Genomic DNA, 26,598 nt, shown 5'->3' on the forward strand with positions numbered 1-26,598 from the left:
ATCTCCTGTAATATCTGACGTTCACAGTGAACTTCACAGCTCAGATGCAGTTTCAAATAAAAGTAGAAACATGAGTGAAACGCTTTATTTGGTTTGGAGCCTCTGCAGTCAGTGTAGCTTTAACAGTATTCAGCCCGCCTTCAGACAGACCGTGGGAGGTTTACATTCCTGTGATTCTCAGTTCTGCTGCAGTGAGCTTTGTGCTGTGGTTTTTACTTACTAGTATGATTGTTGTTTTTTCTGTTGTTGCTTTCGTTTTAGTGTCACAGGCTGCTGAAGGCCTAAAATGGAACTTGAACCTTGTGAGTCACACCTATGGTAACTAGACCAGAGGAAACCAACAGTGATGAGGGCTCCTCCCTAACATGCTCTAATATTTGGATCACATTGCAGGCGGTGGTTGTTTTTACTAAAACTGGAACATCCAGTTCTACTCACTGCACCAACAATTAGAATAAGATGGAAAGCAACCAAAAGCTTCTGCAGCATCATTGTCATGGTTACAGCCAGTCAGAGTTTTAATTTCATTTCTTGCTTTGCTGCTCTGGTTTAGTTGGTTCATTTGTTTTTGTAACTATTTTACTAACTTTGCCTTTTATATTGTTAATGTTGACCAATTTTTGCATTTGTTTGTCTGCATCTTGTATGTAAAAAAAGGCCTAATAAACATTTAAAATAATATTTATTCAATTATACCTAACAAAATGAACATACACACACACACACACACACACACACACACACACACACACACACACACACACACACACACACACACACACACACACACACTATTATGAATTAGTATCTTAATGGCATTTAACTGAAAATAAAATAGAAAAACATTATGTATGGTATATAATGTACAATTGACAGGGGGTGTATATATTTGTAGATTTAAATTACAGTGTATATTATAATATGTAATATATGATGAGGAATTTGTGTTTTAAAATTGCATTTAACAGAAAATAAAATAAAAAAATGTTCTACAGACAGTGCATGGTATATAATATATAAATATAACTTAGTATTTTAAAATGGTATAAATAGAAAATCAAATACAAAATTGTTTTATCGACAGTAACATACAATTGAAAATGTGTACTTTAAAATTGAAAACAATATAAAAATATTTTACTGACAGTGAATGTATATAATACATAATGACAAATTTTTATTTTAAAATTGTATTTATTATAAAACAACAAAATCTTTTTATATACAGTACATGGTGTTTAATATACATTATGAAAATGTATTTATAGTGGATTTGATGGAAAATGAGATAAAATTATTTCATTGACAGTGTAATGTACAATTATATATGTATATTTTAAAATTGAAAATAAAATATAAAATGATTTAATATGCAGTGTATGGTGTATCATATACAATATGAATATGTAATTTAAAATAGTATTTAATAGAAAAAAAATTATAGACAGTGTATAATATGCGATTATGAATTTATATGTTAAATTAGTATTTATTCTCCAACATAAAGTTTTTTTTCTAGACTGTGTATGGTATTGTTGTTGTGTTGTGAACAAGTATTGTACCACACCTGACGGACAACGCTCCTCGATGTGTCCTGAAGGTATGAACAAAACTGAACAGAGCAAAAAAAAAAAAAAAGTACGGCTCCGCCCCCATTTTGTCACCAAACATCTTCTTGTTTTCTGACAAAGCCATTCCCTTCATGTTTGAAAGGAAAGCCGGTATGAAACACAAACATGCCGACTGGAAACAAACTACGTCTGCAGACAGACAGTTTTAGTAATGAATGCTTCTTGGTAGATGAATATGTCATAAACCACACACAAAAGCTGCGGGCAAACACATTCAAAGACACACCTTATAGTTCCTTACCTTACTGTACAGCATCCACTTCGAGTTAAAACCACATTGAAACCACAGTTAAACCATATTAAATATTAAACAAGCGTTTTGTTGCTAAGTAGTCATCTAGCACGTGTGGCATGACCATGCGGTCCGAGCACTAATAGTTCATGGCGGAAGTGGCGTCAAACTAAGCGGACATGACAAGCAAATATATATATATATGAAAAAAATAAAAGAGGAGCACGTTGAATTTACATCATCATAATATCAGTCAAACATCCTCACTGAACTGATGTGAAACTCTTTCTTTTGTAATAGATTGAGAAAGTTCCTCTGCATTTCACTTCAAAACTCATCACAGATCGCTAGAATTACCTTTGCATCTGCCGATTCATTCATTTGTATGAATTCAGTGACTCGGCAAACGTGAAGTTGTGGGTTTTTCATATTAAACGTGTCAGACTGACGCTGCAGCAGTGGTTAACTCTGCTGACACAGATACTCTGCAGATTAACATCACTGGAACGCATAAAGTGCCGTTTGCATACAGATGTAGCAATAAATAAGAAGACTGATGCTGTAATTCAGTGTTAAAAAGTAAACATACGTCTGTTTATTTTCTCTGCCAATAAAGTCTGCCGCTTTATTGACAGACTTTATTTATCTTCTGGTATCCCAGAGACACGGGTCTACATGGTGAAAATCTATTTCAAATTAGAAGAAATCTAAGAAGAAAAATTCAGCACTTACCTTTCCTCTGCTTTGTGAAACATAAGCTAACTCATCATGCCATCTGCCCCCTGTGGGACCAAGAACAAAAGACTCTCATTATTGGCTATTACAGACCACAAACCACAGGATGATTCAATGTTGACTGAAACTGCATTCAAGTTATTTAGAAGTAGGTCAGACAGAACATTTGAAAATGTCACCTCAGCGTTTGAGAACTTATACCAGATATTTTTCACAATATATTGTTATTTTAGACAAAATGATCTTCAGTTACCCCTTCTGAACCTCAAGCAGTTTCTCAGATTTGTTTTTTTGTACTGTCACATTTTTAGTCACCATGGGCTCATTTTTCACTATAATCTAAAGTCCTGTAACTCTATGGAAACAGAACAACCATGGCTAGAAGGAGAGAGAACTCAGAAATGCCCCGTGTGTAGTATGGCATAGGTATAAAAAAACAATTTCATAAAAAAACAAACGTGCAACATCATCAACGTGTGCAACATTTTCTCAAATACCCACAGGTGCCACCAATACTGGCAAAAAATGAAGCCTTGAGTGGATGTTTTATGTTTTAACTTGTTTCCATACTTGTCTCTGTTCTGTATAAAAACAGCTTACAGTTCCGCTCAAAAATCCCAAATTTGTTGTCATGTGACTTTTGGCCACAGCTGAGTTACCAATGACTTCACGGTTGTTCTGCAGAACATCACATTTTTAGTTTTTTACAGAGTATAATGAGTTCAAACTGTTTGTATTTGAAGACTGGCGACCTGTCCAGGGTGTCCCCTGCCTTCACCCAAGTCAGCTGAGATAGGCTACAGCCTGTAATTTGGGTAATTATTTTAAAACCATAAAACATGCCTTTCAAACCCGCCAGTCAGCAGGTGTTGGAGTCAAAAGGGTTCATTAAAATCTTCAGATTAATTAAGAAAAAAAGAAAATCATTAATGCTACAGTGCTAACAAAGTCACGCTAATCTGAACTGGTATAGGCCTGCCCAGTTATTATCACCATGGGGCAATAACTGGTAGTTAGCAATAGAGGTACTTATTGTTGATGCTAAATGTCACTTAATGTATTTTTGCCATGTGCAGAGCTCATTTCAGCCTGTTGCTCCTGAACCAAAAGCATTTTTTTACTGGCACTTTGGAAACAGTAAGTGAGTGTTTTACTCATGTTTTAGATGCTGCTGGCTCGTATTAGTTTTCAGTGCACTGTTTTCATACTGTGGATACTGTTACATGTGATGTGGAAAGCAAACCAGGTTGACTATAGATGCTATTTCATGTGTTACAGTAGTCAGTTCTGAACAAATAAAGATTTACAGTGGTTTTACTGTTAACATGTGTGATTGTTTTTGTATATTATTTGGTGTCATTCAAGTAAAGAGTAAATACAGTTAAATAGTTAATATAGTATATATGAAATATAGAAATTCATTTAAGACTTTCAGTACATGGATCACATTAGTTTTGTGAAATAAAAACCTAATTTTCAGTCATATTGACTGAGCATTCCAATTGTATTTACTCAGTCTTTTCAGTGGTTTTGACTTAGGGTTGCTGTTACATTAACTTAGGCTTTTAATTTATCAACTTAATTTTTTATGTAATGCTACTAAATAGTTGCACAGAGCTACTTGAATTTTTAATCATATTTACTCAAATTCCTAAATTATATGTAATCAATTTCACAGCTTCAAAATTTGCTCAATTTTTTTTAAGTGTAAAAATGTTTCACCAAATAAATTGAGTTTATTGCTGTTTTAGTTTTGTCAGTAGTCGCTAAAGTATTCCCTGAGAGAGTTTGCAACCGCTTCCGTTTGTGGATACTTCCTGTTGTAGTTTTCCGCCTGAGAATTGTAGTTCAATTTGAGTTTTGGTGGAGTAAAAGCATTGCTTTTACAGATCTGATTGTTCATTTCCCGCACTTGAGCCTTTTGACCCAGCATGAGACCCAAAACGCAAATTGGTGCACAAAGTGTCCATAAAGAGATGTAAAGTGAGCAAGATGTAGCACAAACTTGTAACAACAATAAAGAAATGCAAAATGAGACAGGAGTGGCAAAAATCTGACACAAAAATGTCCAAAAATTGAACAAAAACAACCCTAAACAGGTGCAACATTAAGAAAATGAGACAGAAAATCAGCAAAATCAACTAAGAAGATGTACAATTTTAAACAAAACAAAACAAAGTCAAAAACACACAAAATGAGCAAAATCAATCACAAAATGCTCAAAATTAAGGCAGAAAATGAACAGAATGGAACACAAAATAACATGAAAAGATGCAAAATGTTTAAAGACAGACAGAAAGACACAAACTGACCAAATTAAACACATAATAACACAAATGAGACACAAAATGATGGGAAATCTTCAGTCACCAAACTATTCTGACTGATTTTATTCAATATTCTGAAGGTTTTTACACAGAACTTTGTTCATATATCATTTACAATCTGATTTATACAACTTTTTCCCCTGAACACACTGAAATGTCCAAAATGATCCAAATAAGATGGAAAATGACCAAAATTGAAGAATAACAACATTAAAGCGGTGCAAAATTGTTAAAATGAGAGATAAAATAAGCAAAAACAGAAGAAAAAAGAGATGAAAACTGAAGCAGAAATGGCCAATAAGTCACAGAATAGAAAAACAGACATGTGAAATGGGCAAAAGAACTAACAAGATGAACAATTTTCAAGAAAAACACAGTGAAAAATACACCAAATGAGCAAGATGGAGCAGAAAATGGTGAAAATAAAGGCAGAAAATGAGCAAAATGAAGCAGAAAATGGTGAAAATAAAGGCAGAAAATGAGTAAAATGAAGGAGAAAATGGTCAAAATAAAGGCAGAAAATGAGCCAAATGAAGCAGAACATGGTGAAAAAAAGCAGAAAAAAAGCAAAATGAAGCAGAAAATGGTCAAAATAAAGGCAGAAAATGAGTAAAATGAAGCAGAAAATGGTGACAATAATGGCAGAAAATGAGCAAATGTTAGCTTGTCAGTGTTGTGAAAGCGTCAATCTAACATGTCAGTCTGTACTTTGATATTTAGAGCTGAGTTGCAGCTCCTTGTCTGGACTTGTGTCTTACCTGAATGTTTCCTATCTGGCTGAGGAGGCTTCATTTTTCTGTCACAGTCTTTGCTCATAATGTCTTCACAAGTTTCACACTTGACCACAACTCTGGAATATCTCCAAGGTTTGTGTGTTAAACTGACTTTCTCAAGTCTCCAAATGTTTTTCTTCACAATATGGAATGTGCTAACAGTTGTTAGTTCTTCTGGCTGACATCACAATGGACTTTTTAAAAAAAAATACATTTACTGTCTTAGTACTTGTACTCTGTGCAATGACAGTAAAATTGAATCTAATCTAATCTATAAAATGATAGCAATGAGACAAAAATGGCCAAAATGGGACCAAAAACAGCCTTGAAGACAAAACAAAACAAAAATCCAAAACAAACTGAGCACAAAGTGTCCATAAAGAGATGTAAAATGACCAAGATGAAGCACAAACTTGTAACAACAATAAAGAAATGTAAAATGAGACAGGAGTGGCAAAAATTTGACACAAAAGTGTCCAAAAATTGAACAAAAAAAACCCTAAACAGGTGCAACATTAAGAAAATGAGACAGAAAATGAGCAAAAGGAACTAACAAGATGAACAATTTGAAACAAAAACACACTTAAAAACACACAAAATGACCACCGTTTGTTGTATGCTGTTCCTTTGCTCTCAAAATAATTCTATTTTTTTCCGACTTCCTTGTTCTGTTGTCTTCAAAACTGTGTGCAAAGCTCTGAGAGTTGGCGTATGAAGGCTGACAACTCCCTGAATTTAAATGCTTAATGTAATTGTGTTATCTTTTTATCAATTCTTCCAACTAAAACTAAAGTATAGAATAGAATCCATTCTACAATCCAGGAGGATACAAGAGGATTATTCTAATTGTAAGAAATTAAATACCTCTAAACGGCATATTTAATATTATACTACAATAACTGTTACTGTCTACAAACGACAGTAAAACATAGCAAAGAAGAGTATTTCTGTATGAAAACCAACACTTTAAAAAATTTTAATACAATGATCTTGTACCAGGGCTACACATCTGGCATTTGTAACGAGCAAAGCAGCTAAAACATCTGTGAAAAATTAAAGCAGAAGTGTACAGACCTCCTGCTTCTCCTGTTTTAATATGGCGGGTATATTTTAAAACTGTACAAGGCTGACCTCTAGTGGCTGAACTCAGTATCCAGTCACAAAAGTACTCATCATTTATGACATTAATTTCAATTTATGAATCCCCCTGTCAACAAAATGATCAGAGGAGAAAAAAATGTACACAGATCATACCGTTCGTATAGAATATGATTAAGAATCAGATTAAACATCTGGGGCTTTAAAGCCCATAGAATATCAAAAACTCACTTATACAAACCTAAAGAGATGGGAGGATTAGGGCTACCTTGTTTCCAACATTATTACTGGGCTGCAAATCTAAGGGCTCTTGTTTACTGGCAGGAAGATTATAACCTGGAAGTTTCAGCAGATATTCCAGCTTGGGTTGTAATTGAAAAGAAATGCATTATTAATAGTTCACCGCATCCACTCCTTTTCTAAACATCCAGTTTGCCCACAGGCACAAAGGTGAACAACCAGATAATTTCAAATTGTTTCAGAATCTGGTCACAAATTAAAAAGTATTGTAAGTTGTCTGGCACCTCCATTCACCACAATCATGCATTCCCTCCATCACTTTCAGATGCAGCTTTTGACAGCTGGAGGTTAAAAGGCATAGTCACTTTAAAAGACCTGTACATTAATAAAAAATTTGCCTCCTTTGCCCAGCTAAAAGACAAGTTCTCTCTCCCATCAACATACTTTTTTAGATATTTAAAAATCAGAAACTATGCCCGCTAATGTTTGCCTAATTTTGAAAACCCCCCTGAGGAAAAAAGGGTTTACTCTTTCTTACTGGGACCGCCTGACTCCAAAGGTTTGGTCTAAAACTTTGTCAAAATATTTCATGAACATGTTAACTTTAGTACACCATCTTTGAGGTCAGCCTGGGAGAAAGAGTTGGGGTTGCAGATTGATGATAAGGATGTCTGGGAGGAGAGCCTCAGCAGAATACGCTCCTGTTCCATTAATGCTAGGCACCAGTTGATTCAATTTAAGGTGATGCACAGACTATATTACTCAAAAGTTAAATTAAATAGAATTTATCCTACGATCTCCTCTCTGTGTGACCGGTGCAGATCTGCTGATGGTTCTCTAACCCACCTTTTTTGGACTTGCCCAAAACTGCATAACTTTTGGTGTGAAATATTCAAGTGGTTTTCTGAAATCTATGACTGTGTGTTTAACCCTGACCCACAGGTAGCATTATTTGGATATTCTCTGTCCTTACAAAAGCACAGCCTCTCAGTGCAGAGCACTATTATGTATGGAATGATAATTGCTAAGAGACTGATTTTAAGACTCTGGAAATCGGACACTGTGCCTCAGTTTAAGGCATGGCTGATGGAGCTAACTAGCTTACTACACATGGAGAAAATCAGATACAGTGTCATGGACAATCTTAATAGATTTTACACCATATGGCAACCATTCTTGGATCGTCTTGCCCGGCATGGTGGACACTCCAACATACCCCCAGTGGCCCACTCAGTTTGACCTTGAAAACCTGTTGATCTGTGATGCTTTAGTGATGCAACATTGTATTTTGCTGCCCTCTGTATGCCCAGTTTCTTTTTTATTTTTGTTGGTCTTTGTCCAGTTTTGTTTTGTTTTGTTTTGTTTTGTTTTTAAAGATAAAAAAACCTTAATAAAAATACTGTTACAAAAGAATCAGATTAAACATGTGACTAACAAAAGAAAATGCTGAATATATCTACTGTAAATAAAGATATCCACAGATAAACTGTAAATTATATATATATATATATATATATATATATATATATATATATATATATATACACACACGCTTATATAGTAGTTATGTGTTTTAATCTACAGAAATTGCATTACGCTTATTGAGTCTGGTCTCCACACCCCCAGAAGCAGCAGCAGCAACAGCTGTAGCAGCAGCTGTATTGGGCGTCATCTCTGGGTATTTGCTGCGTAGGTGTGGCAGCAGTGACGACATGTTATTGCTGAAAGTCAGTTCCTGAGCATAGATGAGACACTTGACCTTCTTGTGATTAATAAAATCAAAGTGCTTCCAAGCATAAGAGCGTGCTCTTTTGGGCACTGGCTGTTCCTCCATATCCCTCCCTCACTACTTCACTCATTCCTCACAAACACACCTTGCACTCTCACAACTCACTCACAAAACACTCTTTCAACCAGTCAAACTCTTTATGTACCTATCTGTAACCTAATCTATTATATGTTTAGTGTGTTTCTATGAATGAATGTGTGTTGTGTATGTGTGAATCTATGTGTGTGTACGAGTGAATCTATGCATATGTATCTATGTGTGTTATTGAATGTATGAAATGCAACTAAATACATCTAAACAAAATTCTAACTTAATGTAACTTCTCAAAATGCGCTAGTGTAATCTCCTTCTCAAAAAACCCCACAGTTTGAGGAGTTAATCAGACACCTTTTAAGACCTGGACAGATTGAAATGTCCAACCCCTTCGAAGTTCGCGTGAAGTAGCGCAACACGCAATGTCACGTAACGAGGCCTCACTCTCGATAGTGACGTGATTGTGGGCGTGCTGAGGCAGGGATCGAAACACCCTCGGAACACTTTCGCTTCAAAAGCTCGGCACTGTGTCAAGCAAACTGGCTCAAAAACTGCAAGGACAAGAGGTGGTGTACTAGGTGTGGGGAAGATCATGAGTATGGAGAGTGTGGGACAGGGGTGCAGCCAAAATGCTGTAATTGTGGAGGTGCACATAACGTGGCATATGGAGGATGTGAGGCTATGAAATGGGAAAATAATATTCAAAGAGTGAGAGTGGAGAAGAAGATTTCGTATGCTGAAGCTGTGAAAGTGGCTAGGGGGCAGAGTAGCCGAACTATCGTTCAAGGAGAATTAGGGAGTCACGTAGGGCGGCAAAGAATGAGTGACAGAATGTATGTGGACAAAAGAGACCTGGTAACATTTATTGCAGGGGTGGTCAACAGCACAGCAGAGGTAAAGTCAAAAAGTGAAAAAATTCAACTGATTGTTAAAGCGGCAGTGCATCACTTGGGATTAGTGGGACTGATATGGGAAGAAGTGAGGGATAATCTCACTAATCAGTCAAGTCAGGAAACACCATGGGTTGGCTAATTCTAGTTATGGTATTAATCCTTCAATGGAATGCTAGGAGTTTGCTGGCTAATGGTCAAGAATTCAAACATTTCATTAAAGAGATGAATAGAAAACCAGATGTAATGTGTGTGCAGGAAACATGGTTAAAACCAAATTTGCATTTCGTGGTACATGGGTATACAGTAATAAGAAGTGACAGAAGTCAAGGGGGAGGTGGGGGTTGTGCAACATTTATTAAACAAGAAATTCCTTATAGGTTACTGGAAAAGGGAGTGGACCAGGAGTTTGTTGTGATGGAAATATGGGAAAGGGGGGAGAAAGTAGTCATAATTAATTACTACAACCCATGTAAGAGGCTTAGTTTGGAAAAGCTATTAGGGATTAAAGGGCAAGGCAGTAACAAGGTCATATGGTGTGCAGACTTCAATGCTCACAATACATTGTGGGGAGGGGCGCAGACAGATGTGAATGGTCAGGTAATTGAAGATTTGATGGATGAAAGGGATTTGGTGTGTGTAAATGATGGAAGAGGGACAAGAGTAAACATAACAGGAGGTACCGAGTCAGCATTGGATATAACTTTAGTATCTAACACAATGGCAGGGGTCAGTAACTGGGGGATGTGGACAGCTTCAACAATAGGAAGTGATCATTACCCAATCCTGTGCTTTGTAGGGGAGAGATTAGAAGTGAGAGCAAAGGTGGGAATCAGAAAGTGGGTGTTTCAAAAAGCAGACTGGGACCGGTTTCAAAGGTTATGTGAGGAATCAATGAGCAAGACAGAAATACTTGGAGACATTGATGAAATAAATAAACGGGTGACATCAGCGATTGTAAGGGCAGCAGAGGGCGCTATACCCAAAAGTAAGGGCAAAAGGAGTAGGAAGTTGGTACCATGGTGGACAGAAGAGTGTCATCTGGCTGTAAGAAACAGGAATAGAGCATTCAGACAAGTTAAAAGGACTCATAACTTGCAGGACTTAGTTCGGTACAAAAAGGCTCAGGCAGTGGTGAGAAAAACAATACGGCAAGCTAAGAGGGCATCATGGAGAAACTTTTGCAATAGAATAGGGAGAACAACACCAGTGGGGGAAGTGTGGGGAATGATTAAGAAGATGGGAGGTGAAAGAAGGGAATGGGATTATCCCGTCATAACATCTGGAGAGGAGTCAGCAGTGTCCAACAGAGAAAAGGCAGAAGTCATGGCTAAGGCATTTGTAAAGGTACATAGATCAGATAATTTGTCAGAGGAGGGGAGACAGGGGAGGGAGAGAACTATGGCTCAGTATCCAGGGTTATTAAACAAGAGGGCAAGGACAGACGATGTGATCGATGAGCCATTTACATTGGCTGAAATGGTGAGGGCCATCAGAAGGTCACGACCAACTTCTCCAGGGAAGGATCAGGTGTGTTACAGCATGTTAAAGCATTTGGGGCAAGGAGGATTAGTGAAGTTGCTGCAGCTGTATAACAGAGTGTGGGAGGAGGGGAGACTACCAGAAGCCTGGAAAGAAGCAGTAGTGGTTCCAATAAGAAAACCTGGCAAGGATCCATCCAAACCTACTAGTTATAGACCAATATCACTGACATCAACTGTCTGCAAGGTAATGGAAAGGATGATAACGGAAAGGTTGTCATATCAACTTGAAAAGAGGGAACATTTGGCAGGGTGTCAGAGTGGTTTCAGGAAAGGCAGGAGCACTATGGACGCAGTGGTTAGATTAGAGTCGGAAATAAGGATGGCCCAGGTAAATAAAGAATCGGTAATAGCAGTGTTTTTTGACATTGAGAAAGCTTATGACATGATGTGGAAGGAGGGGTTGCTGATAAAGATACACAACATGGGGATTGGTGGGAGAGTTTTCAATTGGGTGAAGGATTTTCTGTTTGGACGAAAAATACAGGTACGCATAGGGTCAGATCTGTCAAATCAGTACGCAATGGGAAACGGTACACCACAAGGGAGTGTGATAAGTCCACTGCTCTTTATTATCATGATAAATGATGTATTTTTAAAAATTCCAGTGGATATAGGGAGATCGCTCTTTGCGGATGATGGGGCATTATGGAAAAGAGGAAAGAACATGGAGCACGCAATAAAGAAAGTCCAAGGTGCAATTGACAAAGTGGTAGAGTGGGGGAATGAATGGGGGTGCAGGTTCTCAGTAGAGAAAACACAGACACTATTTTTCACTAGGAAAAGGATTGAGGAAGGGATGAAGTTGAGGATGTATGGGCACATGTTAGAAAGGGTTAAATCATTTAAATTTCTGGGTGTTTTGTTTGATGCACGGCTGACATGGGCAGAGCACATCAGGAGAATTGAAGGAAAGTGTAAGCAAGTAATTAATGTAATGAGGTGTTTGACTGGTAGAGAATGGGGAGCAAGCTGCTCAGCATTGAAGCAGTTATATGTAACGCTGATAAGACCAGTGATTGATTATGGCAGTGTGGCATATGGTTCTGCATCCAAGTGCATATTATGTAAACTGGATGTGATTCAAGTGCAGGCTCTGAGGGTTTGTAGTGGGGCAGTCAAAACATCACCGGTTCCTGCTCTACAGGTGGAAGTGGGAGAGATGCCTCTAGAAATTAGGAGAAGGCAGATAATAGCTAACTACTGGGCTAACTTGCAAGGACACAATCAGTCTCATCTGACAAAGGGAGTTTTGCAGGGGTTCTGGGAGGGTGAAAAGAGCCGGAAGCAAAACTTTGCAAAAGAAGCAAATAACATTGCAAAAGAATTTGGAATACTTAACCTCAAAGTTAGTCCACGGTAGTCTATCCAGGTGTGGCCCATGGATGCTAGTGTGGCCTGAGGTTGATTGGGGTTTATTAGAGGCTAAGAGGAGGGGGAAAGGCATGGTTGATTTGGTTGGTGAGTTTAAGTGTCACATATTAACAAAGTACAGCAATTTTACTTGCATATACACAGATGGGGCAAAGCAACCTGAGACAGGGGTGACAGGATTCGGGGTAACAGTCCCGGAAAGAGGAATTGGGATCAATAGAAGAACATCTAATAATCTTTCAGTATACACAGTGGAAATGGTGGCGGTTTTGGTTGCACTACAGTGGGTGGAGAAGACTGGTCTAGGAAAGGCATTAGTGTGTTCAGACTCATCATCAGTGCTAGCAAGCCTCAGGTCTTTTCATTCAAACAGCCGTCAGGACATCCTATATTCAGCTCTTGAGTCACTAACAAGAATTGTTCACCAGGGGGGTCAGGTAAAGTTTCTGTTGGTACCAGCACATGTAGGGGTGAGGGGGAATGAGAGGGCTGATGATCTGGCCAAGAGAGCTTTACTGAAAAGGAAAATAGAAATGCATCTGAGGATCAGCAAGAAAGAAATCAAAAGTATTATCTGGGAAAAAAGCAACTCAGTGTGGCAAGAAAGGTGGGATGGAGAGAAGAAAGGGAGGCACCTGTATCAGGTACAAAAGAGCGTCAGAGGTGGGAGGGTGAGTAGTGGATACAGGAGGGAGGAGAGTGTGATGACCAGGTTAAGGTTGGGGCATAGTGCACTAAATAAAACACTGAAACTGATTGGGAAGCACCAGACTGGTTTATGTGAGGGTTGTCAGGAGGAGGAAGAGTCGGTGGAACATGTAGTTCTGAGGTGTAGAAGATATGAGGTGCAGAGAGGGGAGCTGATGGATAGGATAAAGGAGTTAGGGGTGCAGGAATTTACACTGAAAGAGTTGCTAAGTATGGAAGAGAGGGCACAGGTTAGGGCACTGATGGATTTTTTAAAGGGGACCGGGGTTTATAATAGAATATGATGGTTAGGTAGGGATAATGATAGGAATAAGGGGTGGTAGTTGGCTTTGGTGTGGAGAGTGCAAGTTAGAGTTTTTTTTTTTTTTTGTTTTTTTTATTTGTTTGTTTGGGTTTTTGTTTGGTCTTTGTAGTGTGTGTTTGTAGATTTGATAGTTTGAACTAGGTCGGGTAAAGTCTGTAAGTCTACTGTCTGGTCCACACTCCGGAACAGAAGGTGGCGGTAATGCACCAAGAAGCTGGATGCCAACCGCCGTAAAACAAGAAGAAGAAGAAGAAGAAGAAGCGAGCGGGGGCAAAGTTTCAGTGTTTTCCATTGATGTGTACGGCACGAAAATTAAAACAAGAAGAATGCCGGCTCATTGTGCGGCATACAGTTCCACACTACATCGGACGATCAAGACAAGGAAACTTGGAATAACTTTCCACAGGTAAGAATAGTTTTGGGCTCGTTTTTTATTATTAAATCTTGTTGAGGGTCTATGAGAGCTAACTAGTTAGCCATTAGCAAAACATTAACACGAGCTAACAGCTGGACAACCAAATACCAGACGATTAATAGTAGCTGTAGTATAGCTGTACAAGCAGTAATACGAAAAGTACAAGCAGCAGTAGTAGTATAAGTAGCTGTTAGAGTCGTAGACGTAGTATCAGCATGTGTAATAGCATTACAAGTTGTAGTAGCAGTGACAGTATCAGCAGCAGTAGTTGGTGTATTACCACTAGTAGTAGCATTACTATTAATACCACCAATACTACCACTAGTATTCTCTTGTGAGATCTGATAAGGTAAAGTGAAATGTTGCATTAACAACAATACTCCCTCCTGCATTGAAACAACAAAAGTACCAAAGAACAGAACATTTGAAAAATAGTGTTCCTTTTTTTCTTTTTGTCTGTTTGTATATTAACTTCCTCAAGGGTGGGGAAAATGTTGCTGTGGCCCATTACATGGTGAGCCAGAGAGGAACAGGCCGACATTCCCACATCACTGGACGCAGTGTACATAATCAAAGGTGATCCATGGTTATGTAACTAATTACGATCATGAGTATGAGATATATTTTTAAAATACTGGAAAGGAAATTCCTGTTATATACATGCAGTTGTAAAATTTAGAGTAATTATGTATTATTTTTGTTTGTTTTTTTTCATCTACAGAATTAAAAGATTATGGCGAGATGTGTATGGAAATGTCCTTGATTTGTTCCACACACTATTTCTCAATTTGGAAGTGGAAGGGTTTCTAAACCCTGAAAATGAACTGGAGTTATTCACTCTCCACTGGACCTACGTCCCACAGCTGCAGCAGCATCTTCAGGCATTCAAGGAAGCCTGGACTCACCATAGTTTGAGGACAGAGAGGTATGAATCCCCTCTTGTACCTTTACCTTCCTGTCTTCCTTTATATTTGTTTATGTTAACTTTATTATTTCTACTTTGGTACTGGATGGTTCACTTGACAGAGAAAAAAATCTAATGCGTGTGATCTCACTTTCTGATTCAGAGTCCAGATTTGATTTCTTAACAAATTTAAATTACCAAAGCATATTTAACAAACACAGTGTAGATGCATGCTGTCTAACACTGCTAGGAGAACCTGGACATTTCAAAAATGCTATACTTGGTTTAGTAGCACAATAATATCTATTCTTTATAGAGCTGTGACAGGTCCTGTTTCTGTACTTGGTATTTTTAAATTTTAACATATAAACATATGCATAGATATTTCAATGGTGTAAAATAATATCTATACAATTTTATAGTTCATGAATTTACTCCTTGCACATCTTGTTGTCCTACCCACATTTGAAATCAAGTTTTGCCATACCATGTAGTCCCTAATCTACTTTACTTTTTTTATTTTTTGAGGAGTGTGCATTTCTTAATAAAAGAGCTTGCTTCCAAATTATGCTTTCCTTTCAGGTTGCTGCTGATTATGGGATAGACTGGACAGGACCTCACACCCCATACCCAGAAGGCATCACTGTACCTGATGCACAACTACCCCAACAGCTTATACAGGCTGAAGTTACATCATTGCCTGATCCGGCCGTCCCTTTTTCTGCTGCACTACGGGCATACATGGATACAGTGTATATTCTTAAGGACATTTTTCAACAAACCTAGACATATCACAACTCACCTTAACAGAATCAGAATGAAACGAACAAGACTCAAAAGAATGCTGCAAATTTTTGGTGCATAATTTTATGACCAGTTGTGAATTTCAAATAAATGCCTTTGAAAACAACAATGTACAAAGGCACAGCAAAGGGATATAAAACTGCTTTTATTGCATGCTGAATAGTTTGACAGCTTTTAAAAGCATTAGAACAATGTGCCAATAAAAAGATTTTTTAATAGAACTGACAATTCTTTTCTTTAACTTCCAAACATTTATATTACAACTGTTCTCCAAAGACAGTCTTCCACAAGTGTGGAAACATTTTGTTGTCGCAGAAATGCACAAACCTGAACCATCGTTTTTGAATCTTTCACATAAAAATAAGCTATTTCATTAATTCACTCTCTCAACTCTCACCTTTAAACTGTCTTCTTGCGACAACTCACAGACCGCCACATTTCTGCTACATGTTAAATGTCACAACAATTTGAGCCTGACAGCAGCAAAAACAAGAACTGTTGTGAACCTTCTTCTGAAGCATGTATTAGCCTCACAAGCTTACATCACATCAGAACAATTGTCAAAACAACTACACATATCTGTTTTAACATTTTATGTGTTTTGGTAGCATTATTTGGACTCTCACACAACATACGAGATGGTAAGCCATACTGAGCAACAGCTGACCTGAACAGTGGTGGATTTGTTGTTTGTAGCTGCTCCTATGTAAACTATGAGCCTGCTAAATCCATCCACTCCTGCATGGATCACGATTCGCCGTCTATAAAAGTCACAGTGAAAATATGAATAGAAATGTATAATTATAGGTAGTTACAGCAATGCTACAGTAATAAGGAACAAGGACAAATTATCTCAATAAATGCAACGTAAAGACAACCACAATTACAATAAACAACAGAATTATTATTAATAATAATTATTATTTATTTATCTCTCTCTCTAGGCTGTTATATACTTGCAGCAAACCCCTCTCTCCTCAGAGCTGCTTCCACTTCTTCCTCAATCCATAGTCTTTGGGAAACCTACATGGAGTAAAGGAAAAGTAGACAGAGAAGTAAATAAGTATGTACACAACAACATATTTATAAAGAAATCATGCTAATAAATTAAGTACAAAGAACTGAATTAGCCAATATACTGTAGACCAAAGCTATTTAATTTGATAAGTATAGCATTGTTTGGTAACATTTCAATTATTTGAAAGCAGTCCTAAAGAATTGGCTGTAATAACAATCATAAAATGGGTTTGGAGGAAGAACATAGATGCTAATCTGGATACATATGAGTTAGGCTTTATAACTACAATTGGTAGTATTGGTGGTATTAATAGTAATGCTACTACTAGTGGTAATACACCAACTACTGCTCCTGATACTATCACTGCTACTACAACTTGTAATACTATTACACATGCTGATACTACGTCTACGACTCTAACAGCTACTTATACTACTACTGCTGCTTGTACTTTTCGTATTACTGCTTGTACAGCTATACTACAGCTACTATTAATCGTCTGGTATTTGGTTGTCCAGCTGTTAGCTCGTGTTAATGTTTTGCTAATGGCTAACTAGTTAGCTCTCATAGACCCTCAAAAGATTTAATAGACCTTTTTCCGAAAGGTCATCATCGAACGTCACCGCCGGTCACCGGCCCTAGCAACGCGATTCCGCCATTTTAAGAGGGGTATGCTTTGCCTTGACGACCATTAGTTTCCCACGTTTCCCTCCCGATTTGAACGACCAAAAGCAGATATGCCCAAAACCTGCGCTGTTTTTGGCTGTAGTTCTCAGTCATGGAGCAACAAGAACATTTCCTTTTACAGGATTCCGACTGAAAAGGGCCAGAAAAGGAGTTTATGGCTCAAAGCATTGAGGCGGATTAACAATAATGGAACCACATGGAGCCCACAGTCAAAATGGTCCTATGTTTGCAATCAGCATTTCGTCAATGGTATGTTGTGTTTCATGCAATTATTACCCCTTAACTGATTTTCTGAAATTATTAATTAATAAGCTTAACCCGTTGCGCTTCAGTGTCCCGCCCGCGGTACACTTTGAAATCTGCATAAGCAATTTGCTAAATGTCTGAAACTGCAAACGCGATTATACAAACACTATACGCCGATGGAAAGCTTAGATTCTCATGAATCCGCCGATATAAACCACTTTCAGATGTGATTACCACAGCGGGTAATATAAACACATTTGTCCGACAAAAACGAATATCCATCCATCCGTTCTCTATACACGGCTTCAACATACACAGCGCGACTCACATTTCCGGATTCATTATTACACACAGATGAAAATATTCCACAAAAAACGGCCATAATCCAACTTTGGACATCCAGACGAAACAAGCCAGTAACATATTTTGTCCAAAACATGTCTTTAAGTCGGTATATAATCCACGAATAGGTCGTTTTCAAGGAAATGCACCTCGCGATGCACGTCCAATATTTCCTGTATTTCTCGTCATATTTTTATTTACAAATAGAATATTACCGATTTTTTTGTACTGAAAGTGGCTGGAATTGACTGCAGCTTATGATGTCTATAATTATCTGAAATGTTGAGGGCTAGCTACTTAACTTAGGCTAGTGCTAGCTGTGCTTCCCACAAAAAGTCAGGGGTCTTTCTACTCACACTGCTATTTTTAAACCTTCTCTCCTCCCTTTCGTTCTGCTAACTACTATGCTGTAATCAGCAGCATTGTCCTCATTATTGTTAGCACCTCATACCCTTGGGCCTAGGGTGGGTAGAGCTCATTTACAGGTATCTGACTCTTAGTTTTGATAATGCACATCTAACTAATATACATACACTACTTCCACTTGAAATTAAAAGGTGTAATGGCTCACCCCGTTAGCTTAACATTAGCTTAGCATAGCGGAGCTGGTGTAGCCGTATCTTACAAGGCATTTATCATTCTGACATTGACCTGTATGCACAAAAACGTATAAATATAAGCATACCTCAAAGAAAACGTATGAGTCCAGGCTTTTATAAGTCTTCATCTTCTCCATTGTGTGGATGCCTGGGCTGTTGATAAGGTACTCGTAAATGGAGTGCCAATGAAGAGCTGGACACGTAGTAGGGTCGTTTTCCCATGAAACCAGAGGAATTTGGTACGGACATGACTGCAAACCAACCAGTTCTATTTTTTTTTATACCGTAGCTTGGCTTTTGGCTCAAGATTTCCGAAATAATCACCAGACGTTTTTCTCCGGGTCAAAACCGCGTGGTTTCGGCGGTCAAATCATGGTTGCTAATGACTTTGTTGCCCCCTCTTAAAATGGCGGCGTGCGTTGCTGAGGAAGGTATGGTCACGTGTCCCCGACTCTGACGTCACTGCGAAAAGGTCTATAATAAAAAACGAGCCCAAAACTATTCTTACCTGTGGAAAGTTATTCCAAGTTTCCTTGTCTTGATCGTCCGATGTAGTGTGGAACTGTATGCCGCACAATGAGCCGGCATTCTTCTTGTTTTAATTTTCGTGCCGTACACATCAATGGAAAACACTGAAACTTTGCCCCCGCTAGCTTAGCGTCTCCGTAGGCACGCCGCTCAGAGGGGCGTGTCGTATCTACTCTTCATATGCCTGTGATCAAGAACGACGAGGAAGCCCCGCCTAGAGCCATTTGATTGACAGCTCAGTCCACCAAGTGAAAGCAAACTGATTTGCATTTTATTTCTTGGTGGTTATTTCATAATGGCCTGACACCATGAAATAGAAAAATGCAAATCAGTTTGCTCTGGGCGTGGCTTCCTTTTCAGGGTGGGGAGTCGTACCCGCACACAGGCTTCTGTCCTGACGCCAGCTCCGACCACGGCTGAAGTGAAGCCGTGTCACCGTGGAGCTTCGGCTGATTCTGCCATCAGACACTGAAAGGACGCTGCTAATTCGGTAAATTAACGTTTATTTTCTTATCAGTGGCAGAATAAGCCGAAGCTCAACGGTGACATGGCTTCACTTCAGCCGTGCTTGGGAGCTGGTGTCAGGCAGGACTCCTGTGTTCAGAATCCCCGCCCAGAGCAAACTGATTTGCATTTTTCCTTTTCTTGGTGGACTGAGGAAATATAAAGGGAAATAAATAAATAATTAAATAAATAAATAAATGTGGAAATATAAAGAGAAATAAATAATTTTCCTTTTTATTTATTTATTTATTTATTTCTCTTTATATTTCCACATTTATTTATTTATTTAATTATTTATTTCTCTTTATATTTCCACATTTATTTATTTATTTAATTATTTATTTCTCTTTATATTTCCACATTTATTTATTTATTTATTTATTTATTTATTTCTCTTTATATTTCCACATTTATTTATTTAATTATTTATTTATTTATATTTTGATTTGGCACTCCTATTACTCCATAGACTCATCGTCATGTTCCTCAAATGATTCCTGAACAAAGTGTGAGAGGGTTCATGATCCTGCTGAAAGAGGTCACTGCCATCAGAGTGAACTTGGTCTGCGACAGTGTTTAGTAATGATTATCCACACTGTTGATAGCCAGAGTCATTGCTTTAGTGCCTGATTCAATTATTAATATGGAAGTGAATCACTGACGGAATTTGTGGTGTGTTTTGGTGGTGATTTTGTGTGAAAAAAAACAGTAAGTGACGACCCTGAATTTGTCAATCTACTTGTCTTACAGCTGCTTATAGTTTTTTGTAGAGATCGGCCAACTGGTGTGACAAGGATAATGGAAACTTGTCTGGGGTCACTTATGACCCCAGAAAGATGTAAAGGTTTTTCACTATTGTATGCCTTAGTTTATTTATTTATTTTACCTCTAATCGCTATATTTCAGTGTTTTGCAGTGCACTATAGCTGGCAGACCTACATTTTTAGCCACAGCTGCCCTGGGGCAGACTGACTGGCTGCCAATCCACTCCTACTACCCCTCTGACCACCACCAACATTACACAGCATACACATTCATACACCAGTGTAAGTGGCAGCACTGGAGGTAAGGTGGGTAAAGTGTCTTGCATTGGATGAACGGCTTTGCCACTTGAGCCACAGCCGCCCCTAATCTAAATACTTCTCTGCATGTTACATTGCACACATACAGACAAGATGTTTGTGTAGATTTTGTTTTTATGTACTTTTGATTTACTATTGAGGAAACAAAAGGAGTAAAGTTTTAAAAGAAGTGGCAGACAAAGTGTGTCACGAATCTAGAGGGCTGGACCTGAGCAGAGAGCCACACTACCAAGGCCGGGTGGAAATGAGAATGAGTTTTATTGTCAGGGAAGTGAGTGATGGCAGAGGGTGAGAGGAGCCGGTGTGTAGGGGGAGTGGCTGGTGGAGTCAGGGTTTAGGCCTGATGGTTCCGGAGCCGAAGTAGGGAGGACTTCAGAGGTCACCAGGAGGCGACAAGCAGCCGGCTTGCTGCTGCGGTTCTCTGGGTCGGCGAGAGTGGAGCTGGTCAGGGTTCCAAGGAGGGGGGTTCGGGCAGAATGGGGGATCCAGGAAGGGAATAACCGGTGCCGAACGGTTTCGGGAGGACAGACGAGGGATCAGGGCAGAGGGAGTCCTGGACAGCTGGGTCTGGATGAAAACAGAGGAGAAACAGGGTTAAAATAGCCACAAAAACCCAACAGACTTCTGCAGGCTCGAGAGCAAACTGACTGAAGAGTCTTGTTCAACAATCTGGCAGGGAGTGGAAGGATGAGCCGGTTCTTATTGCAGTGGAGTGTAATCAGGTCGATGTCCTTCAGCTGTCCGGGAGCCGTAGAGGTGGTTGATTGCCTGAGTGGAGTCAGCTGGGAAGCTGAACTCCACTCAGGCGCCGAGCTGTAGGGGAAGACAGAGGCAGAGGAGCGGATGGGAGACAGAGAGAGAAACAGGGGCAGAGGAGCGGATGGGAGACAGAGAGAGAAACAGGGGCAGAGGAGCGGACGGGAGACCGAAGGGAGACACAGAGACCGAAACCAAGGGACAGAGAAAGAGAGGGGAGCATGAGCAGGAGAGGGAGAGAGGAGCATGAGAGGGAGAGGAACAGGAGAGGGAGAGAGGAGCAGATGGGAAAAGGGGTATTTGGGATGTCAGGTGGGGAAGGACGGGGGTGAGGAGGGAGCCCTGACAAAGTGTGTCTAAATAAATGTTATTGCGTTCTTACAATGCATCATATTGTTCATATGGTTTTACTTTAGCTCTGAGTCAAAAATGATTAAAATCCATGAATAATAAAAGAAGGTTATTTTAAAATATCCATCTTAAAATGCAGTGGAGTGGAATAGGTAAGAATGCACAAAAAGAGGCACTAAAGTAGACATATTCCTGTGTAAAATATAGTGGGATCATAAATGACCCCAGTCGGTCATTTTAGTCGCTAAAATAGCTTGGTCGCTTCAGAGTTAAAGACCTAATTATTTAAGTGACTACCAAAATGTGGCAATTAAAGCAGCAATGAATTTTATTGTCACATTAGTTGCTCTAGTTAGATTATTTACACACATTGACATAACTTTAATGTTTAATACATAAAGCAGAAATGTTTTGCCCGTAGGTGAACTTTCTCTCCTCAGATTCTCTGCAGTATCTCTTCCCCTGGACTATTTTTTAACAGTTTTCTCCCTGATAACCAAAACATTTTGAACTGAACCTCAATTAATCAGATCATTATTAGGGGCTCGGGCATGGAACATGCCAGAGCACCTATTGTTGTCCCGCGGAGTTTATTTTATTAGGGGCTCGGGCATGGAACATGCCAGAGCACCTATTGTTGTCCCGCGGAGTTTATTTTATTAGGGGCTCGGGCATGGAACATGCCAGAGCACCTATTGTTGTCCCGCGGAGTTTATTTTATTTTATTAATCTTCTTCCGCCTAAACTTTGGCTCCGTATTTCGCCTAGGCCTTTGACAAATCACACACAAATTATATATCGGCTCGTGCGGTTTTATCGGGAATCGATGGCTATGACTTTTCTAAGACATTCATTCATATTTGCCAGAGTTATGAGCAAAAAACTGCATTAATTTTCCACATACACATGAATGGGATTACTGAATCACTCAGAGTGAAGACTCACCTGTTTTCACAACGCCACTGCTTCGCCATACTTTCACCTAGAAACGTCATTTAACCATCAAAACGTAGTGATTTCTCTTGTCTACGCAGGGATGTATTTTATGTCAAGCTGACATTTACAGTTTTTGCTCAGTGAGTCCTCAAAAAAGTGAAAATTCTCAAAATCTGCTCTCTTTAGAGTGTGTCACGTGACTCCGCAGAGTGCAGGACAGATGCAAAATCCGCCTAAAACTTTCACGATTGAATCGCTCTCACGACCAAACCATAAATGCTAGGGAAATGAAATTCGCCCAGATTGTAGACAATTTTCCTGGGATTCAAATGAATCCAAGTTTGAAGACCTTGCTCTTTTTGAAGTGAAATGACAGGCAGCAGTTTACAGCAAAGTCGCACCGTTCTCTCCAGAGGCGCACATGAAAACTGAATCATCTGGATCATGGAGGGAGAGTGTTTTTAAAATCGCCGGCGCTCGGTCATTTCTCACAATATCTGGAAAATAATTACATTTCTGGTTAGCCACAGGCTTAAACTCGCTCACGGTAATCTCACTTTTAAGCTGGGATTAACGGTTATTCAGTAATTAACGAAAGAACGCGACGTTGCGCTCCCGTTAAGAAACACTGTTGTAAGCAGCATGTCTGCCACTCAATAAGTGAGCATAAACACTTTCGCAGGGGCACGGTCATTTCTCACAATATCTGGAAAATAATTACATTTCTGGTTAGCCACAGGCTTTCTCTCGCTAACGGTTATGTAAATTTTCAGCTGAGATTAACGGTTATTCAGTAATTACCGGCATAACGCGACATCGCGCAGTGATGAGAACCAGGAAGTAAAACTAACACTTCAAATGGGGAAAGATAGGCTTGCCAGTATCACTCACTGGTAGGTGGATGGATTGAGGGCCCGGCTTTGGTGTGGGTGGCTTGGGTTCGAATCCCGGTTGTGATTTTTTTTCTGATGATCTTCCATTTTTATCAAAGTCATGTTTTATGACGTGATTGGTCAGAATTTCACCTAAACACTTGGGGGTCGCGCGAGGGACCGACGGGTGGACGGCCCGAGCCCCTCCCACGATTTCCGTATGCGGGAATTGTCTAGTTAGGGGCTCGGGCATGAAATGCTATTGCTCTCCTGTGGGGTTTCTTATTATTTTTCTGTTTTATTATTCTTCTTCCGCCCAAAACTTTGGCTCGCTACTCCTCCCAGGGCTTTGAGAAATCACACACAAATTATATATCAGCTTGTGTGGTTTTATGGGGAATCGATGGCTATCTATTTTCTAAGACATTCATTCATATTTGCCAGAGTTATGAGCAAAAAACTGCATTAATTTTCCACATACACATGAATGGGATTACTGAATCACTCAGACTGAAGACTCACCTGTTTTCACAACGCCACTGCTTCGCCATACTTTCACCTAGAAACGTCATCTAACCATCAAAACGTAGTGATTTTTCTTGTCTACGCAGGGATGTATTTCATGTCATGCTGACATTTACAGTTTTTGCTCAGTGAGTCCTCAAAAAAGTGAAAATTCTCAAAATCTGCTCTCTCTAGAGTGTGTCACGTGACTTTGTAGAGTGGAGCAGAGATGCAAAATCCGCCTAAAACTTTCACGATTGAATCGCTCTCACGACCAAACCATAAATGCTAGGGAAATGAAATTCGCCCAGATTGTAGACAATTTTCCTGGGATTCAAATGAATCCAAGTTTGAAGACCTTGCTCTTTTTGAAGTGAAATGACAGGCAGCAGTTTACAGCAAAGTCGCACCGTTCTCTCCATAGGCGCCCATGTAAACTGAATCATCTGGCTCATGGAGGGAGAGTGTTTTTAAAATCGCCGGCGCTCGGTCATTTCTCACAATATCTGGAAAATAATTACATTTCTGGTTAGCCACAGGCTTCCTCTCGCTCACGGTCATCTCACTTTTCAGCTGGGATTAACGGTTATTCAGTAATTACTGACAGAACGCGACATCGCGCTGTGCTGACAACCAGGAAGTAAAACTAACACTTCAAATGGGGCAAGATACGCTTGCCAGTATCAGTCACTGATAGGTGAATGGAGTGGAAGCTCGGCTTTGGTGTGAGCGCCCGGGGTTCAAATCCCGGTTGTGATTTTTTTCCTGCCGATCTTCCATTTTTTCTCTAAGTCATGTTTTATGACGTGTTTCGTCAGAATTTCACCTACACACTTCATTTTAGTCTTAAAAACACCCAAATCTCGTCTTTTCAGGCATGTATATATATATTGTGATGCTGGGATTTATGCTTTTCCATACATAATTTCACCTACACACTTCATTTAGTCTTAAAAAAACAAGCTCTTGTTTTCAGCAATGGATATATTGTGATGGTGAGATTTATGGTTTCTCATACAGAAGCATCCAAAAAAAACCCTGTATTCAGCAACAAACAAACAAAAAAAACCCTTTCAGGAGATGTGATACAGTGACACAGAGGGGTCACTAGGTTTAAAGGAGAGGGGGGATTAGCACCCAGCTGATGCATAGGATGTGAACACACATTTCATTTCACAGCTAACAAAAACCTCTCTGGGTGGGATTTATGGTTTCTCATACAGAAGCATCCAAAAAACCCCTGTCTTCAGCAACAAACAAACAAAAAAACCCTCTCAGGCAATGTGGTAGAGTGTAACAGAGGCGTCACTCGGTTTAAAGGAGAGGGGGGCTTAGCCCCCAGGTGATGCATAGGATGTGAACACACATTTCAGATGGCCCGACGGGTGGAAGGCCCGACGGGTGGACGGCCCGAGCCCCTCCCACGATTTCCGTATGCGGGAATTGTCTAGTTAACCTTTACTAAACCATATCAGTTTGTAAATTATTAACTCTGATACTGACACAGTTTTCAACATTAGTGTGTTGATAAATCTACACTCTAACCATTCAAACAATTTGTTCCCGCCATTTAAATAAATATGTGGCTGCAAGATAAAGAAAAAAAACTAATTGTAGGATCTAGATAAATAAGTTGCGAACATTATTTTGATGCACTGAGTTGATATAATAATGTTGCATCAACTTAATATTGTAATTTAAACTGAAATGCTTTGTGTAATTACATCTTGTAACACTGGTCTTTTATCTCAGTAATGTTTTTGACTGCAATAATAGAGAGGTACATAATTCATTTCCTCATGTGTACCTATCAAATGTAAATTCATCGTGCCTTGTACATTGTCTCAATTATGTCTTTATTTTTAGCCATATTGCACTTTTGTTTTCTTATTTCACTTCTTTCATGCGTCATCTTTATCCAGCTGCTTTAACATATACTTTTGTTAACCCTTCAATGAGGTTTGTTTTATCTTAACTTTTATTGTTCTGAGTGTAAATATAATAAAAAGAATTCTTTATTATGGAATGAGATCTGTACTCACTGAAGTGTTCACTATCACAGTGTTCTACTGTGGTTCATAGAACAGTTCTGACTTCTTAATTCAGTCACATTTGATTTATTTATTTGATGATGACACACATTTGTATTAGACATGTATAGAGCTTCCTTAAAGTTTTAAACTGTCATGCTTGTTTGGGCTTTTAACTCAAATTTGAGCTGCGTAACACGATTGTCAAACCATAAAACCTGCGTCACTGTACTTAGCAGCATTAAAGACAATTATTTGTATTTAGTCTCTATGTGCTGGAGAAAAGACAACAACTACATGAAAACAATCAGTACTAATATAAACCTCATATGGACAAAAGAAGAT

At 39.0% G+C, this 26,598-nt stretch overlaps 1 protein-coding gene and 1 long non-coding RNA gene across 2 annotated transcripts in view; one reads left to right on the top strand and one right to left on the bottom strand.

The window, feature by feature from the left end:
• LOC127534433 (tumor necrosis factor receptor superfamily member 14-like) overlaps positions 1 to 26,598 on the top strand; it is a 219,590-nt gene that overhangs the window by 102,955 nt on the left and 90,037 nt on the right. The gene's annotated exons all lie outside the window — the stretch shown is intronic.
• LOC127534442 (uncharacterized) lies at positions 15,926 to 19,616 on the bottom strand. Its single transcript, XR_007942632.1, has 2 exons — positions 19,199 to 19,616; positions 15,926 to 16,821 (listed from the first exon to the last, which is right to left on the bottom strand). It is a non-coding gene; the product is annotated as an uncharacterized LOC127534442 (long non-coding RNA).

The sequence above is a fragment of the Acanthochromis polyacanthus genome, chromosome 6 (assembly GCF_021347895.1).
Source record: "Acanthochromis polyacanthus isolate Apoly-LR-REF ecotype Palm Island chromosome 6, KAUST_Apoly_ChrSc, whole genome shotgun sequence".
NCBI lineage: Eukaryota > Metazoa > Chordata > Actinopteri > Pomacentridae > Acanthochromis > Acanthochromis polyacanthus.